We start from the raw sequence: 18,234 nt of genomic DNA, 5'->3' as shown, positions 1-18,234 counted from the left end.
TGTCTATGGGTAACGGTCGATGTGACATCCCTTTATACTGTCATTGTCCACGAGAAGGATATAAAGGCTGTCCAAGAGATTTTAAATAATGATAAAGAGATGCATCCAAATCAAACACAATTTATTTTTGACATCATCAAGTTTATCCTCTTCCACAATTTTTTCTGGTTTGAGCGGACTTATTACTTTCAAACATGTGGAAGCGAAATGGGCACCAGGTTCGCAACGAGTTATGCCAATATTTTTGTAAATTTAAGAATATTTAAGAATATTTAAGAATATTTGGCAGAATAACCCATTTGGTGTGAACCTGGTGCTATGGAGGAGATACATTGATGATGTTTTAATTATTTAGGAGGGCGAAAGAAGCATTTTAGATGAATTTTTACAACATATCAATTTTCATATATATGGTCTCAAATTTACGGTGCCTGTCTCTCAACCATTCCTACATCTCGGTAAGGAACCCATTCTAAAAGTGCTCCAGTATGAACAACTGGAGGTTCTCTTCTGAGGACTTTGCCTGTTGGGAGTACATACAGTTCTGGGTTGCTTGGGTGATGCGGCAAACCCAGTGCGCCAGTGCCACCAGATTTTTAGACTTAAAATGCTGGCTCCATATGGCCTGAATGAAGGATTTTTATACACTTCATTAATTTCAGAATAAAGTTTTAAATAGCTGCTGGTTAAAGCCGACACTAATAGCACTGCATACATATATATTTTTAGTATCTTCCTTTTTTTGGGTTATTTTTTCACTGTAAATATGTACAGAGTCGCCATTTACATTTTAATCTCACCTTCCCTCATTCATGACTATACTAAATATGACCAACACAATGATATACATTCTCTATGCATAAATGTAACACAATGACATGATATAGTTATAACAAATAATGTCTCTGTTCCACACGATGCACTAATCCCCCATGTGTAAATCTGTATGCTGCCTTCCCATCACAATACACTAATGGGCCCCTTATTAGGGTAAACTATGTGGTTAGATACATAAAGAATATAGTACGCATTTGGGTCGATCTATACGTCTGTATTAAATGTATTGAATGACCGTGATGGTGGCGCTGATCGTTCTGGATCTATTAGCTTAGCATGGGCGTGGAAATATATATGTGACTATGATGGAGACGAACAGAAGCAACACTCCAGGATCAAGAAGGTAAGTTTATTTCTGGATACACATCCTCATAATGTGCAAAGTGCAATATTTTGGCTCAGCAGAGCCTTAATCATGCATGGTGGAGACTAGGTTCCTTGATTAAAACTGTGGCATTATTTACACATTATCTACACACTGTATTTTGTGGGTGCTATACTTTTTTCATGCTGCATGGTACTCACACATCGGTAGGCGGATGCGCTCTCTTAAGAAGCATAATCCACCTGGGAATATATGATGGCGACTCGCTACAAACAGTCATGTAAGATAGGTAGTTCACTAAGATGGTCCTCTATCTCACCTCTGTGAGAAATTGTAGATTGTTCAATGAATATTATTAAGTGAATATATACAATGTATGAACACGTTTTTGTTTACCAAGGATACAGTGTTAGAGGGGAGACTGATATCTCATTGACTTAAAGTGTGAAATTGCATTTGATTAATTCTGCCTATGGCCATACCAGTCTGAAATTGCCTGATCTCATCAGATATCAGAAGCCATCCAGATTCGGGCCTGGTTAGTACTTCTATGGGAGACCAACTAGGAACCTCGGGTGCCATAAGCTTTTGTTTATTTCTTTTTTGCATTATGAGGTCATAATCAGATCACTTTTTTCCCTATCCAAAAGCGTCTTGTCTTTTGTTGCTACCAGTGTTTGATATTCTACCAACATCAGTGAAATTGCAATCAATTAATTTTGCCTATCGCCATACCAGTCTGAAAATGCCTGATCTCGTCAGATCTCAGAAGCCATCCAGACGTGGGCCTGGTTAGTACTTGTATGGGAGACCAACTAGGAACCTCAGGTGCCGTAAGTTTTTTATTTATTTCTTTTTTTCATTATGATGTCATAATCAGATCACTTTTTTCCCTATCCAGAAGCGTCTTGTCTTTTGTCGCAACCAGTGTTTGATTAATTTTGCCTATGGCCATACCAGTCTGAAAATGCCTGATCTCATCAGATCTCAGAAGCCATTCAGACTTGGGCCTGGTTAGTACTTGTATGGGAGACCAACTAGGAACCTCAGGTACCATAAGCTTTTGTTTATTTCTTTTTTGAATTATGATGTCATAATCAAATCACTTTTTTCCCTATCCAGAAGCGTCTTGTCTTTTGTCGCAACCAGTGTTTGATATTCTACCAACATCAGTGAAATTGCATTCGATTAATTTTGCCTTTGGCCATACCAGTCTGAAAATGCCAGATCTCAGAAGCCATCCAGACTCGGGCCTGGTTAGTACTTGTATGGGAGACCAACTCGGAACCTCAGGTGCCATAAGCTTTTGTTTATTTCTTTTTTGCATTATGATGTCATAATCAAATCACTTTTTTCCCTATCCAGAAGCGTCTTGTCTTTTGTCGCAACCATTGTTTGATATTCTACCAACATCAGTGAAATTGCATTCCATTAACTTTGACTATGGCCATACCAGTCTGAAAATGCCAGTTCTCAGAAGCCATCCTGACTTGGTCCTGGTTAGTACTTGTATGTTAGACCAACTTGGAACCTCAGGTGCCGTAAGCTTTTGTTTATTTCTTTTTTGCATTATGATGTCATAATCAGATCGCCTATGGCCATACCAGTCTGAAAATGCCTGATCTCGTCAGATCTCAGAAGCCATCCAGACTTGGGCCTGGTTAGTACTTGTATGGGAGACCAACTAGGAACCTCAGGTGCCATAAGCTTTTGTTTATTTCTTTTTTGCATTATGATGTCATAATCAGATTACTTTTTCCCCTATCCAGAAGCGTCTTGTCTTTTGTCGCAACCAGTGTTTGATATTCTACCAACATCAGTGAAATTGCAATCCATTAACTTTGACTATGGCCATACCAGTCTGAAAATGCCAGATCTCAGAAGCCATCCAGAATTGGGCCTGGTTAGTACTTGTATGGGAGACCAACTCGGAACCTCAGCTTTTGTTTATTTCTTTTTTGCATTATGATGTCATAATCAGATCACTTTTTTCCCTATCCAGAAGCTTCTTGTCTTTAGTCGCAACCAGTGTTTGATATTCTACCAACATCAGTGAAATTGCATTCAATTAATTTCGCCTATGGCCATACCAGTCTGAAAATGCCTGATCTCGTCAGATCTCAGAAGCCATCCAGACTTAGGCCTGGTTAGTACTTGTATGGGAGTCCAACTAGGAACCTCAGGTGCTGTAAGCTTTTTTTTATTTCTTTTTTGCATTATGATGTCATAATCAGATCACTTTTTTCCCTATCCAGAAGCGTATTGTCTTTTGTCGCAACCAGTGTTTTATATTCTACCAACATCAGAGAAATTGCATTCAATTAATTTTGCCTATGGTCATACCAGTCTGTAAATGCCTGATCTCGTCAGATCTCAGAAGCCATCCAGACTCGGGCCTGGTTAGTACTTGTATGGGAGACCAACTAAGAACCTCAGGTGCCATAAGCTTTTGTTTATTTCTTTTTTGCATTATTATGTCATAATCAGATCACTTTTTGCCCTATCCAGAAGCGTCTTGTCTTTTGTCGCAACCAGTGTTTGATATTCTACCAACATAAGTGAAATTGCATTCGATTAATTTTGCCTATGACCATACCAATTTGAAAATGTCTGATCTCGTCAGATCTTAAAAGCCATCCAGACTCGGGCTTGGTTAGTACTTGTATGGGAGACCAACTAGTAACCTCAGGTGTCATAATCTTTTGATTATTTCTTTTTTGCATTATGATGTCATAATCAGATCACTTTTTTCTCTATCCAGAAGCGTCTTGTCTTTTGTCGCAACCAGTGTTTGATATTCTACCAACATCAGTGAAATTGCATTCGGTTAATTTTGTCTATGGCCATACCAGTCTGAAAATGTCAGATCTCAGAAGCCATCCAGATTTGGCCCTGGTTAGTACTTGTATGGGAGACCAACTAGTAACCTCAGGTGCCACAAGCTTTTGTTTATTTCTTTTTTGCATTATGATGTCATAATCAGATCACTTTTTTCTCTATCCAGAAGTGTCTTGTCTTTTGTTGCAACCAGTGTTTGATAGTCTACCAACATCAGTGAAATTGCATTCGGTTAATTTTGTCTATGGCCATACCAGTCTGAAAATGCCAGATCTCATAAGCCATCCAGATTTGGCCCTGAATAGTAATTGTATGGGAGACCAACTAGTAACCTCAGGTGCCATAAGCTTTTGTTTATTTCTTTTTTTGCATTATGATGTCATAATCAGATCACTTTTTTCTCTATCCAGAAGCGTCTTGTCTTTTGTCGCAACCAGTGTTTGATATTCTACCAACATCAGTGAAATTGCATTCGGTTAATTTTGTCTATGGCCATACCAGTCTGAAAATGTCAGATGTCAGAAGCCATCCAGATTTGGCACTGGTTAGTACTTGTATGGGAGACCAACTAGTAACCTCAGGTGCTGTAAGCTTTTTATTATTTCTTTTTTGCATTATGATGTCATAATCAGATCACTTTTTTCCCTATCCAGAAGCGTCTTGTCTTTTGTCGCAACCAGTGTTTGATATTCTACCAACATCAGTGAAATTGCATTCGATTAATTTTGCCTATGGCCATACCAGTCTGAAAATGTCTGATCTCATCAGATCTCAGAAGCCATCCAGACTTGGGCCTGGTTAGTACTTGTATGGGAGACCAACTAGGAACCTCAGGTACCATAAGCTTTTGTTTATTTCTTTTTTGAATTATGATGTCATAATCAAATCACTTTTTTCCCTATCCAGAAGCGTCTTGTATTTTGTCGCAACCAGTGTTTGATATTCTACCAACATCAGTGAAATTGCATTCGATAAATTTTGCCTTTGGCCATACCAGTCTGAAAATGCCAGATCTCAGAAGCCATCCAGACTCGGGCCTGGTTAGTACTTGTATGGGAGACCAACTCGGAACCTCAGGTGCCATAAGCTTTTGTTTATTTCTTTTTTGCATTATGATGTCATAATCAGATCACTTTTTTCCCTATCCAGAAGCGTCTTGTCTTTTGTCGCAACCAGTGTTTGATATTCTACCAACATAAGTGAAATTGAATTCGATTAATTTTGCCTATGACCATACCAATTTGAAAATGTCTGATCTCGTCAGATCTCAGAAGCCATCCAGACTCGGGCTTGGTTAGTACTTGTATGGGAGACCAACTAGTAACCTCAGGTGTCATAATCTTTTGATTATTTCTTTTTTGCATTATGATGTCATAATCAGATCACTTTTTTCTCTATCCAGAAGCGTCTTGTCTTTTGTTGCAACCAGTGTTTGATATTCTACCAACATCAGTGAAATTGCATTCGGTTAATTTTGTCTATGGCCATACCAGTCTGAAAATGCCAGATCTCATAAGCCATCCAGATTTGGCCCTGATTAGAAATTGTATGGGAGACCATTAGTAACTTCAAGTGCCATAAGCTTTTGTTTATTTCTTTTTTTGCATTATGATGTCATAATCAGATCACTTTTTTCTCTATCCAGAAGCGTCTTGTCTTTTGTCGCAACCAGTGTTTGATATTCTACCAACATCAGTGAAATTGCATTCGGTTAATTTTGTCTATGGCCATACCAGTCTGAAAATGTCGATGTCAGAAGCCATCCAGATTTGGCACTGGTTAGTACTTGTATGGGAGACCAACTAGTAACCTCAGGTGCTGTAAGCTTTTTATTATTTATTTTTTGCATTATGATGTCATAATCAGATCACTTTTTTCCCTATCCAGAAGCGTCTTGTCTTTTGTCGCAACCAGTGTTTGATATTCTACCAACATAAGTGAAATTGCATTCGATTAATTTTGCCTATGGCCATACCAGTCTGAAAATGCCTGATCTCGTCAGATCTCAGAAGCCATCCAGACTTGGGCCTGGTTACTACTTGTATGGGAGACCAACTAGGAACCTCAGGTACCATAAGCTTTTGTTTATTTCTTTTTTGAATTATGATGTCATAATCAAATCACTTTTTTCCCTATCCAGAAGCGTCTTGTCTTTTGTCGCAACCAGTGTTTGATATTCTACCAACATAAGTGAAATTGAATTCGATTAATTTTGCCTATGACCATACCAATTTGAAAATGTCTGATCTCGTCAGATCTCAGAAGCCATCCAGACTCGGGCTTGGTTAGTACTTGTATGGGAGACCAACTAGTAACCTCAGGTGTCATAATCTTTTGATTATTTCTTTTTTGCATTATGATGTCATAATCAGATCACTTTTTTCTCTATCCAGAAGCGTCTTGTCTTTTGTTGCAACCAGTGTTTGATATTCTACCAACATCAGTGAAATTGCATTCGGTTAATTTTGTCTATGGCCATACCAGTCTGAAAATGCCAGATCTCATAAGCCATCCAGATTTGGCCCTGATTAGTAATTGTATGGGAGACCATTAGTAACTTCAAGTGCCATAAGCTTTTGTTTATTTCTTTTTTTGCATTATGATGTCATAATCAGATCACTTTTTTCTCTATCCAGAAGCGTCTTGTCTTTTGTCGCAACCAGTGTTTGATATTCTACCAACATCAGTGAAATTGCATTCGGTTAATTTTGTCTATGGCCATACCAGTCTGAAAATGTCGATGTCAGAAGCCATCCAGATTTGGCACTGGTTAGTACTTGTATGGGAGACCAACTAGTAACCTCAGGTGCTGTAAGCTTTTTATTATTTCTTTTTTGCATTATGATGTCATAATCAGATCACTTTTTTCCCTATCCAGAAGCGTCTTGTCTTTTGTCGCAACCAGTGTTTGATATTCTACCAACATAAGTGAAATTGCATTCGATTAATTTTGCCTATGGCCATACCAGTCTGAAAATGCCTGATCTCGTCAGATCTCAGAAGCCATCCAGACTTGGGCCTGGTTACTACTTGTATGGGAGACCAACTAGGAACCTCAGGTACCATAAGCTTTTGTTTATTTCTTTTTTGAATTATGATGTCATAATCAAATCACTTTTTTCCCTATCCAGAAGCGTCTTGTCTTTTGTCGCAACCAGTGTTTGATATTCTACCAACATCAGTGAAATTGCATTCGATTAATTTTGCCTATGGCCATACCAGTCTGAAAATGCCAGATCTCAGAAGCCATCCAGACTCGGGCCTGGTTAGTACTTGTATGGGAGACCAACTCGGAACCTCAGGTGCCATAAGCTTTTGTTTATTTCTTTTTTGCATTATGATGTCATAATCAGATCACTTTTTTCCCTATCCAGAAGCGTCTTGTCTTTTGTCGCAACCAGTGTTTGATATTCTACCAACATCAGTGAAATTGCATTCGGTTAATTTTGTCTATGGCCATACCAGTCTGAAAATGTCGATGTCAGAAGCCATCCAGATTTGGCACTGGTTAGTACTTGTATGGGAGACCAACTAGTAACCTCAGGTGCTGTAAGCTTTTTATTATTTCTTTTTTGCATTATGATGTCATAATCAGATCACTTTTTTCCCTATCCAGAAGCGTCTTGTCTTTTGTCGCAACCAGTGTTTGATATTCTACCAACATAAGTGAAATTGCATTCGATTAATTTTGCCTATGGCCATACCAGTCTGAAAATGCCTGATCTCGTCAGATCTCAGAAGCCATCCAGACTTGGGCCTGGTTACTACTTGTATGGGAGACCAACTAGGAACCTCAGGTACCATAAGCTTTTGTTTATTTCTTTTTTGAATTATGATGTCATAATCAAATCACTTTTTTCCCTATCCAGAAGCGTCTTGTCTTTTGTCGCAACCAGTGTTTGATATTCTACCAACATCAGTGAAATTGCATTCGATTAATTTTGCCTATGGCCATACCAGTCTGAAAATGCCAGATCTCAGAAGCCATCCAGACTCGGGCCTGGTTAGTACTTGTATGGGAGACCAACTCGGAACCTCAGGTGCCATAAGCTTTTGTTTATTTCTTTTTTGCATTATGATGTCATAATCAGATCACTTTTTTCCCTATCCAGAAGCGTCTTGTCTTTTGTCGCAACCAGTGTTTGATATTCTACCAACATCAGTGAAATTGCATTCAATTAATTTTGCCTATGGCCATACCAGTCTGAAAATGCTTGATCTCATTAGATCTCAGAAGCCATCCAGGCCCGTGCCTGGTTAGTACTTGTATGGGAGACCAACTAGGAACCTCAGGTGCCGTAAGTTTTTTATTTATTTCTTTTTTTCATTCAGATCACTTTTTTCCCTATCCAGAAGCGTCTTGTCTTTTGTCGCAACCAGTGTTTGATTAATTTTGCCTTTGGCCATACCAGTCTGAAAATGCCTGATCTCATCAGATCTCAGAAGCCATCCAGACTTGGGCCTGGTTAGTACTTGTATGGGAGACCAACTAGGAACCTCAGGTACCGTAAGCTTTTGTTTATTTCTTTTTTGCATTATGATGTCATAATCAGATCACTTTTTTCCCTATCCAGAAGCGTCTTGTCTTTTGTCGCAACCAGTGTTTGATATTCTACCAACATCAATGAAATTGCATTCCATAAACTTTGACTATGGCCATACCAGTCTGAAAATGCCAGATCTCAGAAGCCATCCTGACTTGGTCCTGATTAGTACTTGTATGGGAGACCAACTAGGAACCTCAGGTGCCGTAAGCTTTTGTTTATTTCTTTTTTGCATTATGATGTCATAATCAGATCGCCTATGGCCATACCAGTCTTAAAATCCCTGATCTCGTCAGATCTCAGAAGCCATCCAGACTTGGGCATGGTTAGTACTTGTATGGGAGACCAACTAGGAACCTCAGGAACCATAAGCTTTTGTTTATTTCTTTTTTGCATTATGATGTCATAATCAGATCACTTTTTCCCCTATCCAGAAACGTCTTGTCTTTTGTCGCAACCAGTGTTTGATATTCTACCAACATCAGTGAAATTGCATTCGATTAATTTTGCCTATGGCCATACGAGTCTGAAAATGCCTTATCTTGTCAGATCTCAGAAGCCATCCAGAATTGGGCCTGGTTAGTACTTGTATGGGAGACCAACTCGGAACCTCAGCTTTTGTTTATTTCTTTTTTGCATTATGATGTCATAATCAGATCACTTTTTTCCCTATCCAGAAGCATCTTGTCTTTTGTCGCAACCAGTGTTTGATATTCTACCAACATCAGTGAAGTTGCATTCGATTATTTTTGCCTATGGCCATACCAGTCTGAAAATGCCTGTTCTCATCAGATCTCAGAAGCCATCCAGACTCGGGCCTGGTTAGTACTTGTATGGGAGACAAACTAGTAACATCAGGTGCTGTAAACTTTTTTTTTATTTATTTTTTGCATTATGATGTTATAATCAGATCACTTTTTTCCCTATCCAGAAGCGTCTTGTCTTTTGTCGCAACCAGTGTTTGATATTCTACCAACATCAGTGAAATTGCATTTGGTTAATTTTTTCTATTGCCATGCCAGTCTGAAAATGTCAGATCTCAGAAGCCATCCAGATTTGGCCCTGGTTAGTAATTGTATGGGAGACCAACTAGTAACCTCAGGTGCCATATGCTTTTGTTTATTTCTTTTTTGCATTATGATGTCATAATCAGATCACTTTTTTTCCTATCCAGAAGCGTCTTGTCTTTTGTCGCAACCAGTGTTTGATATTCTACAAACATCAGTGAAATTGCAATCGATTAATTTTGCCTATGGCCATACCAGTCTGAAAATGCCTGATCTTGCCAGATCTCAGAAGCCATCCAGACTCAGGCCTGATTAGTACTTGTACGGGAGACCAACTAGGAACCTCAGGTGCCATAAGATTTTGTTTATTTATTTTTTGCATTATGATGTCATAATCAGATCACTTTATTCCCTATCCAGAAGCGTATTGTCTTTTGTCGCAACCAGTGTTTTATATTCTACCAACATCAGAGAAATTGCATTCAATTAATTTTGCCTATGGTCATACCAGTCTGTAAATGCCTGATCTCGTCAGATCTCAGAAGCCATCCAGACTCGGGCCTGGTTAGTACTTGTATGGGAGACCAACTAAGAACCCCAGGTGCCATAAGCTTTTGATTATTTCTTTTTTGCATTATTATGTCATAATCAGATCACTTTTTGCCCTATCCAGAAGCGTCTTGTCTTTTGTCGCAACCAGTGTTTGATATTCTACCAACATAAGTGAAATTGCATTCGATTAATTTTGCCTATGACCATACCAATTTGAAAATGTCTGATCTCGTCAGATCTTAAAAGCCATCCAGACTCGGGCTTGGTTAGTACTTGTATGGGAGACCAACTAGTAACCTCAGGTGTCATAATCTTTTGATTATTTCTTTTTTGCATTATGATGTCATAATCAGATCACTTTTTTCTCTATCCAGAAGCGTCTTGTCTTTTGTCGCAACCAGTGTTTGATATTCTACCAACATCAGTGAAATTGCATTCGGTTAATTTTGTCTATGGCCATACCAGTCTGAAAATGTCAGATCTCAGAAGCCATCCAGATTTGGCCCTGGTTAGTACTTGTATGGGAGACCAACTAGTAACCTCAGGTGCCACAAGCTTTTGTTTATTTCTTTTTTGCATTATGATGTCATAATCAGATCACTTTTTTCTCTATCCAGAAGCGTCTTGTCTTTTGTTGCAACCAGTGTTTGATAGTCTACCAACATCAGTGAAATTGCATTCGGTTAATTTTGTCTATGGCCATACCAGTCTGAAAATGCCAGATCTCATAAGCCATCCAGATTTGGCCCTGAATAGTAATTGTATGGGAGACCAACTAGTAACCTCAGGTGCCATAAGCTTTTGTTTATTTCTTTTTTTGCATTATGATGTCATAATCAGATCACTTTTTTCTCTATCCAGAAGCGTCTTGTCTTTTGTCGCAACCAGTGTTTGATATTCTACCAACATCAGTGAAATTGCATTCGGTTAATTTTGTCTATGGCCATACCAGTCTGAAAATGTCAGATGTCAGAAGCCATCCAGATTTGGCACTGGTTAGTACTTGTATGGGAGACCAACTAGTAACCTCAGGTGCTGTAAGCTTTTTATTATTTCTTTTTTGCATTATGATGTCATAATCAGATCACTTTTTTCCCTATCCAGAAGCGTCTTGTCTTTTGTCGCAACCAGTGTTTGATATTCTACCAACATCAGTGAAATTGCATTCGATTAATTTTGCCTATGGCCATACCAGTCTGAAAATGCCTGATCTCATCAGATCTCAGAAGCCATCCAGACTTGGGCCTGGTTAGTACTTGTATGGGAGACCAACTAGGAACCTCAGGTACCATAAGCTTTTGTTTATTTCTTTTTTGAATTATGATGTCATAATCAAATCACTTTTTTCCCTATCCAGAAGCGTCTTGTATTTTGTCGCAACCAGTGTTTGATATTCTACCAACATCAGTGAAATTGCATTCGATAAATTTTGCCTTTGGCCATACCAGTCTGAAAATGCCAGATCTCAGAAGCCATCCAGACTCGGGCCTGGTTAGTACTTGTATGGGAGACCAACTCGGAACCTCAGGTGCCATAAGCTTTTGTTTATTTCTTTTTTGCATTATGATGTCATAATCAGATCACTTTTTTCCCTATCCAGAAGCGTCTTGTCTTTTGTCGCAACCAGTGTTTGATATTCTACCAACATAAGTGAAATTGAATTCGATTAATTTTGCCTATGACCATACCAATTTGAAAATGTCTGATCTCGTCTGATCTCAGAAGCCATCCAGACTCGGGCTTGGTTAGTACTTGTATGGGAGACCAACTAGTAACCTCAGGTGTCATAATCTTTTGATTATTTCTTTTTTGCATTATGATGTCATAATCAGATCACTTTTTTCTCTATCCAGAAGCGTCTTGTCTTTTGTTGCAACCAGTGTTTGATATTCTACCAACATCAGTGAAATTGCATTCGGTTAATTTTGTCTATGGCCATACCAGTCTGAAAATGCCAGATCTCATAAGCCATCCAGATTTGGCCCTGATTAGTAATTGTATGGGAGACCATTAGTAACTTCAAGTGCCATAAGCTTTTGTTTATTTCTTTTTTTGCATTATGATGTCATAATCAGATCACTTTTTTCTCTATCCAGAAGCGTCTTGTCTTTTGTCGCAACCAGTGTTTGATATTCTACCAACATCAGTGAAATTGCATTCGGTTAATTTTGTCTATGGCCATACCAGTCTGAAAATGTCGATGTCAGAAGCCATCCAGATTTGGCACTGGTTAGTACTTGTATGGGAGACCAACTAGTAACCTCAGGTGCTGTAAGCTTTTTATTATTTCTTTTTTGCATTATGATGTCATAATCAGATCACTTTTTTCCCTATCCAGAAGCGTCTTGTCTTTTGTCGCAACCAGTGTTTGATATTCTACCAACATAAGTGAAATTGCATTCGATTAATTTTGCCTATGGCCATACCAGTCTGAAAATGCCTGATCTCGTCAGATCTCAGAAGCCATCCAGACTTGGGCCTGGTTACTACTTGTATGGGAGACCAACTAGGAACCTCAGGTACCATAAGCTTTTGTTTATTTCTTTTTTGAATTATGATGTCATAATCAAATCACTTTTTTCCCTATCCAGAAGCGTCTTGTCTTTTGTCGCAACCAGTGTTTGATATTCTACCAACATCAGTGAAATTGCATTCGATTAATTTTGCCTATGGCCATACCAGTCTTAAAATGCCAGATCTCAGAAGCCATCCAGACTCGGGCCTGGTTAGTACTTGTATGGGAGACCAACTCGGAACCTCAGGTGCCATAAGCTTTTGTTTATTTCTTTTTTGCATTATGATGTCATAATCAGATCACTTTTTTCCCTATCCAGAAGCGTCTTGTCTTTTGTCGCAACCAGTGTTTGATATTCTACCAACATCAGTGAAATTGCATTCAATTAATTTTGCCTATGGCCATACCAGTCTGAAAATGCTTGATCTCATTAGATCTCAGAAGCCATCCAGGCCGTGCCTGGTTAGTACTTGTATGGGAGACCAACTAGGAACCTCAGGTGCCGTAAGTTTTTTATTTATTTCTTTTTTTCATTCAGATCACTTTTTTCCCTATCCAGAAGCGTCTTGTCTTTTGTCGCAACCAGTGTTTGATTAATTTTGCCTATGGCCATACCAGTCTGAAAATGCCTGATCTCATCAGATCTCAGAAGCCATCCAGACTTGGGCCTGGTTAGTACTTGTATGGGAGACAAACTAGGAACCTCAGGTACCATAAGCTTTTGTTTATTTCTTTTTTGCATTATGATGTCATAATCAGATCACTTTTTTCCCTATCCAGAAGCGTCTTGTCTTTTGTCGCAACCAGTGTTTGATATTCTACCAACATCAGTGAAATTGCATTCGGTTAATTTTGTCTATGGCCATACCAGTCTGAAAATGCCAGATCTCATAAGCCATCCAGATTTGGCCCTGATTAGTAATTGTATGGGAGACCATTAGTAACTTCAAGTGCCATAAGCTTTTGTTTATTTCTTTTTTTGCATTATGATGTCATAATCAGATCACTTTTTTCTCTATCCAGAAGCGTCTTGTCTTTTGTCGCAACCAGTGTTTGATATTCTACCAACATCAGTGAAATTGCATTCGGTTAATTTTGTCTATGGCCATACCAGTCTGAAAATGTCGATGTCAGAAGCCATCCAGATTTGGCACTGGTTAGTACTTGTATGGGAGACCAACTAGTAACCTCAGGTGCTGTAAGCTTTTTATTATTTCTTTTTTGCATTATGATGTCATAATCAGATCACTTTTTTCTCTATCCAGAAGCGTCTTGTCTTTTGTTGCAACCAGTGTTTGATATTCTACCAACATCAGTGAAATTGCATTCGGTTAATTTTGTCTATGGCCATACCAGTCTGAAAATGCCAGATCTCATAAGCCATCCAGATTTGGCCCTGATTAGTAATTGTATGGGAGACCATTAGTAACTTCAAGTGCCATAAGCTTTTGTTTATTTCTTTTTTTGCATTATGATGTCATAATCAGATCACTTTTTTCTCTATCCAGAAGCGTCTTGTCTTTTGTCGCAACCAGTGTTTGATATTCTACCAACATCAGTGAAATTGCATTCCGTTAATTTTGTCTATGGCCATACCAGTCTGAAAATGTCGATGTCAGAAGCCATCCAGATTTGGCACTGGTTAGTACTTGTATGGGAGACCAACTAGTAACCTCAGGTGCTGTAAGCTTTTTATTATTTCTTTTTTGCATTATGATGTCATAATCAGATCACTTTTTTCCCTATCCAGAAGCGTCTTGTCTTTTGTCGCAACCAGTGTTTGATATTCTACCAACATAAGTGAAATTGCATTCGATTAATTTTGCCTATGGCCATACCAGTCTGAAAATGCCTGATCTCGTCAGATCTCAGAAGCCATCCAGACTTGGGCCTGGTTACTACTTGTATAGGAGACCAACTAGGAACCTCAGGTACCATAAGCTTTTGTTTATTTCTTTTTTGAATTATGATGTCATAATCAAATCACTTTTTTCCCTATCCAGAAGCGTCTTGTCTTTTGTCGCAACCAGTGTTTGATATTCTACCAACATCAGTGAAATTGCATTCAATTAATTTTGCCTATGGCCATACCAGTCTGAAAATGCTTGATCTCATTAGATCTCAGAAGCCATCCAGGCCCGTGCCTGGTTAGTACTTGTATGGGAGACCAACTAGGAACCTCAGGTGCCGTAAGTTTTTTATTTATTTCTTTTTTTCATTCAGATCACTTTTTTCCCTATCCAGAAGCGTCTTGTCTTTTGTCGCAACCAGTGTTTGATTAATTTTGCCTATGGCCATACCAGTCTGAAAATGCCTGATCTCATCAGATCTCAGAAGCCATCCAGACTTGGGCCTGGTTAGTACTTGTATGGGAGACCAACTAGGAACCTCAGGTACCATAAGCTTTTGTTTATTTCTTTTTTGCATTATGATGTCATAATCAGATCACTTTTTTCCCTATCCAGAAGCGTCTTGTCTTTTGTCGCAACCAGTGTTTGATATTCTACCAACATCAATGAAATTGCATTCCATTAACTTTGACTATGGCCATACCAGTCTGAAAATGCCAGATCTCAGAAGCCATCCTGACTTGGTCCTGATTAGTACTTGTATGGGAGACCAACTAGGAACCTCAAGTGCCGTAAGCTTTTGTTTATTTCTTTTTTGCATTATGATGTCATAATCAGATCGCCTATGGCCATACCAGTCTTAAAATCCCTGATCTCGTCAGATCTCAGAAGCCATCCAGACTTGGGCATGGTTAGTACTTGTATGGGAGACCAACTAGGAACCTCAGGAACCATAAGCTTTTGTTTATTTCTTTTTTGCATTATGATGTCATAATCAGATCACTTTTTCCCCTATCCAGAAACGTCTTGTCTTTTGTCGCAACCAGTGTTTGATATTCTACCAACATCAGTGAAATTGCATTCGATTAATTTTGCCTATGGCCATACGAGTCTGAAAATGCCTTATCTTGTCAGATCTCAGAAGCCATCCAGAATTGGGCCTGGTTAGTACTTGTATGGGAGACCAACTCGGATCCTCAGCTTTTGTTTATTTCTTTTTTGCATTATGATGTCATAATCAGATCACTTTTTTCCCTATCCAGAAGCATCTTGTCTTTTGTCGCAACCAGTGTTTGATATTCTACCAACATCAGTGAAATTGCATTCGATTAATTTTGCCTATGGCCATACCAGTTTGAAAATGCCTGATCCCGTCAGATCTCAGAAGCTATCCAAACTCGGGCCTGGTTAGTACTTGTATGGGAGACCAACTAGGAACCTCAGGTGCCATTAGCTTTTATTTATTTCTTTTTTGCATTATGATGTCATAATCAGATCACTTTTTTCCCTATCCAGAAGCGTCTTGTCTTTTGTCGCAACCAGTGTTTGATATTCTACCAACATCAGTGAAATTGCATTCAACAAATTTTGCCTATTGCCATACCAGTCTGAAAATGCCTGATCTCGTCAGATCTCAGAAGTCATCCAGACTCGGGCCTGTTTAGTACTTGTATGGGAGACCAAATAGGAACCTCAGGTGACATAAGCTTTTGTTTATTTCTTTTTTGCATTATGATGTCATAATCAGATCACTTTTTTCTCTATCCAGACGCGTCTTGTCTTTTTTTGCAACCAGTGTTTGATATTCTACCAACATCAGTGAAATTGCATTTGATTAATTTTGCCTATGGCCATACCAATCTGAAAATGCCAGATCTCAGAAGCCATCCAGACTTAGACCTGGTTAGTAATTGTATGGGAGACCAACTAGGAACCTCAGGTGCCATAAGCTTTTGTTTATTTCTTTTTTGCATTATGATGTCATAATCAGATCACTTTTTTCCCTATCCAGAAGCGTCTTGTCTTTTGTCGCAACCAGTGTTTGATATTCTACCAACATCAGTGAAATTGCATTCAATTAATTTTGCCTATGGCCATAACAGTCTGAAAATGCCTGATTTTGTCAAATCTCAGAAGCCATCCAGACTCGGGCCAGGTTAGTACTTGTATGGGAGACCAACTAGGAACCTCAGGTGCCATAAGTTTTGTTTATTTCTTTTTTGCATTATGATGTCATAATCAGATCACTTTTTTCCCTATCCAGAAGCGTCTTGTCTTTTGTCGCAACCAGTGTTTGATATTCTACCAACATAAGTGAAATTGCATTCAATTAATTTTGCCTATGGCCATACCAGTCTGAAAATGTCTGATCTCGTCAGATCTCAGAAGACATCCAGACTCGGGCCTGGTTAGTACTTGTATGGGAGACCGACTAGTAACCACAGGTGCCATATGCTTTTGTTTATTTCTTTTTTGCATTATGATGTCATAATCAGATCACTTTTTTCCTTACCCAGAAGCGTATTGTCTTTTGTCGCAACCAGTGTTTGATATTCTACCAACATCAGTGAAATTGCATTCAATTAATTTTGCCTATGGCTATACCAGTCTGAAAATGCCTGATCTCGTCAGATCTCAGAAGCCAACCAGACTCGGGCCTGGTTAGTACTTGCATGGGAGACCAACTAGGAACCTCAGGTGCCATAAGTTTTGTTTATTTCTTTTTTGCATTATGATGTCATAATCAGATCACTTTTTTCCCTATCCAGAAGCGTCTTGTCTTTTGTCGCAACCAGTGTTTGATATTCTACCAACATAAGTGAAATTGCATTTGATTAACTTTGCCTATGGCCATACCAGTCTGAAAATGCCTGATCTCGTCAGATCTCAGAAGCCAACCAGACTCGGGCCTGGTTAGTACTTGTATGGGAGACCAACCAGTAACCTCAGGTGTCATAAGCTTTTGTTTATTTCTTTTTTGCATTATGATGTCATAATCAGATCAGTTTTTTCTCTATCCAGAAGCGTCTTGTCTTTTGTCGCAACCAGTGTTTGATATTCTAGCAACATCAGTGAATTTGCATTCGGTTAGTTTTGTCTATTGCCATACCAGTCTGAAAATGTCAGATCTCAGAAGCCATCCAGATTTGACCCTGGTTAGTAATTGTATGGGAGACCAACTAGTAACCTCAGGTGCCATAAGCTTTTGTTTATTTCTTTTTTGCATTATGATGTCATAATCAGATCACTTTTTCCCTATCCAGAAGCGTCTTGTCTTTTGTCGCAACCAGTGTTTGATATTCTACCAACATCAGTGAAATTGCATTCATTTAATTTTGCCTATGGCTATACCAGTCTGAAAATGCCTGATCTCGTCAGATATCAGAAGCCATTCAGACTCAGGCCTGATTAGTACTTGTATGGGAGACCAACTAGGAACCTCAGGTGCCATAAGCTTTTGTTTATTTCTTTTTTGCATTATGATGTCATAATCAGATCACTTTATTCCCTATCCAGAAGCGTATTGTCTTTTGTCGCAACCAGTGTTTGATATTCTACCAACATCAGTGAAATTGCATTCAATTAATTTTGCCTATGGCCATACCAGTCTGAAAATGTCAAATCTCAAAAGCCATCCAGACTCGGGCCTGGTTAGTACATGTATGGGAGACCAACTAGGAACCTCAGGTGCCATAAGCTTTTGTTTATTTCTTTTTTGCATTATGATGTCATAATCAGATCACTTTTTTCCCTATCCAGAAGCGTC

General features: G+C 38.8%; 28 pseudogenes; all 28 read left to right on the top strand.

Moving 5' to 3' along the window:
* The first annotated feature begins 1,630 nt into the window (after positions 1–1,630).
* LOC134588448 (5S ribosomal RNA) lies at positions 1,631–1,749 on the top strand (annotated as a pseudogene).
* A 134-nt stretch (positions 1,750–1,883) lies between these two features.
* Positions 1,884–2,002, top strand: LOC134588015 (5S ribosomal RNA; annotated as a pseudogene).
* A 103-nt stretch (positions 2,003–2,105) lies between these two features.
* Positions 2,106–2,224, top strand: LOC134594344 (5S ribosomal RNA; annotated as a pseudogene).
* A 528-nt stretch (positions 2,225–2,752) lies between these two features.
* LOC134588825 (5S ribosomal RNA) lies at positions 2,753–2,871 on the top strand (annotated as a pseudogene).
* A 367-nt stretch (positions 2,872–3,238) lies between these two features.
* LOC134597890 (5S ribosomal RNA) lies at positions 3,239–3,357 on the top strand (annotated as a pseudogene).
* A 134-nt stretch (positions 3,358–3,491) lies between these two features.
* Positions 3,492–3,610, top strand: LOC134595971 (5S ribosomal RNA; annotated as a pseudogene).
* Positions 3,611–4,727: 1,117 nt separating this feature from the next.
* On the top strand, positions 4,728–4,846 carry LOC134596527 (5S ribosomal RNA; annotated as a pseudogene).
* Positions 4,847–5,961: 1,115 nt separating this feature from the next.
* Positions 5,962–6,080, top strand: LOC134597672 (5S ribosomal RNA; annotated as a pseudogene).
* An 872-nt stretch (positions 6,081–6,952) lies between these two features.
* On the top strand, positions 6,953–7,071 carry LOC134597670 (5S ribosomal RNA; annotated as a pseudogene).
* A 619-nt stretch (positions 7,072–7,690) lies between these two features.
* On the top strand, positions 7,691–7,809 carry LOC134597669 (5S ribosomal RNA; annotated as a pseudogene).
* A 377-nt stretch (positions 7,810–8,186) lies between these two features.
* On the top strand, positions 8,187–8,305 carry LOC134588780 (5S ribosomal RNA; annotated as a pseudogene).
* A 90-nt stretch (positions 8,306–8,395) lies between these two features.
* On the top strand, positions 8,396–8,514 carry LOC134596284 (5S ribosomal RNA; annotated as a pseudogene).
* Positions 8,515–8,799: 285 nt separating this feature from the next.
* LOC134588985 (5S ribosomal RNA) lies at positions 8,800–8,918 on the top strand (annotated as a pseudogene).
* Positions 8,919–10,045: 1,127 nt separating this feature from the next.
* Positions 10,046–10,164, top strand: LOC134594953 (5S ribosomal RNA; annotated as a pseudogene).
* Positions 10,165–11,281: 1,117 nt separating this feature from the next.
* LOC134594463 (5S ribosomal RNA) lies at positions 11,282–11,400 on the top strand (annotated as a pseudogene).
* A 1,115-nt stretch (positions 11,401–12,515) lies between these two features.
* Positions 12,516–12,634, top strand: LOC134597668 (5S ribosomal RNA; annotated as a pseudogene).
* Positions 12,635–13,219: 585 nt separating this feature from the next.
* On the top strand, positions 13,220–13,338 carry LOC134598178 (5S ribosomal RNA; annotated as a pseudogene).
* Positions 13,339–14,442: 1,104 nt separating this feature from the next.
* Positions 14,443–14,561, top strand: LOC134588455 (5S ribosomal RNA; annotated as a pseudogene).
* A 134-nt stretch (positions 14,562–14,695) lies between these two features.
* LOC134588778 (5S ribosomal RNA) lies at positions 14,696–14,814 on the top strand (annotated as a pseudogene).
* A 90-nt stretch (positions 14,815–14,904) lies between these two features.
* Positions 14,905–15,023, top strand: LOC134594462 (5S ribosomal RNA; annotated as a pseudogene).
* A 285-nt stretch (positions 15,024–15,308) lies between these two features.
* LOC134588984 (5S ribosomal RNA) lies at positions 15,309–15,427 on the top strand (annotated as a pseudogene).
* Positions 15,428–15,804: 377 nt separating this feature from the next.
* On the top strand, positions 15,805–15,923 carry LOC134588756 (5S ribosomal RNA; annotated as a pseudogene).
* Positions 15,924–16,057: 134 nt separating this feature from the next.
* On the top strand, positions 16,058–16,176 carry LOC134588350 (5S ribosomal RNA; annotated as a pseudogene).
* A 377-nt stretch (positions 16,177–16,553) lies between these two features.
* On the top strand, positions 16,554–16,672 carry LOC134589110 (5S ribosomal RNA; annotated as a pseudogene).
* A 133-nt stretch (positions 16,673–16,805) lies between these two features.
* LOC134588659 (5S ribosomal RNA) lies at positions 16,806–16,924 on the top strand (annotated as a pseudogene).
* A 134-nt stretch (positions 16,925–17,058) lies between these two features.
* LOC134588314 (5S ribosomal RNA) lies at positions 17,059–17,177 on the top strand (annotated as a pseudogene).
* A 133-nt stretch (positions 17,178–17,310) lies between these two features.
* LOC134596734 (5S ribosomal RNA) lies at positions 17,311–17,429 on the top strand (annotated as a pseudogene).
* A 376-nt stretch (positions 17,430–17,805) lies between these two features.
* LOC134588098 (5S ribosomal RNA) lies at positions 17,806–17,924 on the top strand (annotated as a pseudogene).
* Positions 17,925–18,234: the final 310 nt, after the last annotated feature.

The sequence above is a fragment of the Pelobates fuscus genome, chromosome 2 (genome assembly GCF_036172605.1).
Source record: "Pelobates fuscus isolate aPelFus1 chromosome 2, aPelFus1.pri, whole genome shotgun sequence".
NCBI lineage: Eukaryota > Metazoa > Chordata > Amphibia > Anura > Pelobatidae > Pelobates > Pelobates fuscus.
Note: the sequence above shows the minus strand (reverse complement) of the source record. Positions and strands in the feature narration are given on the sequence as shown.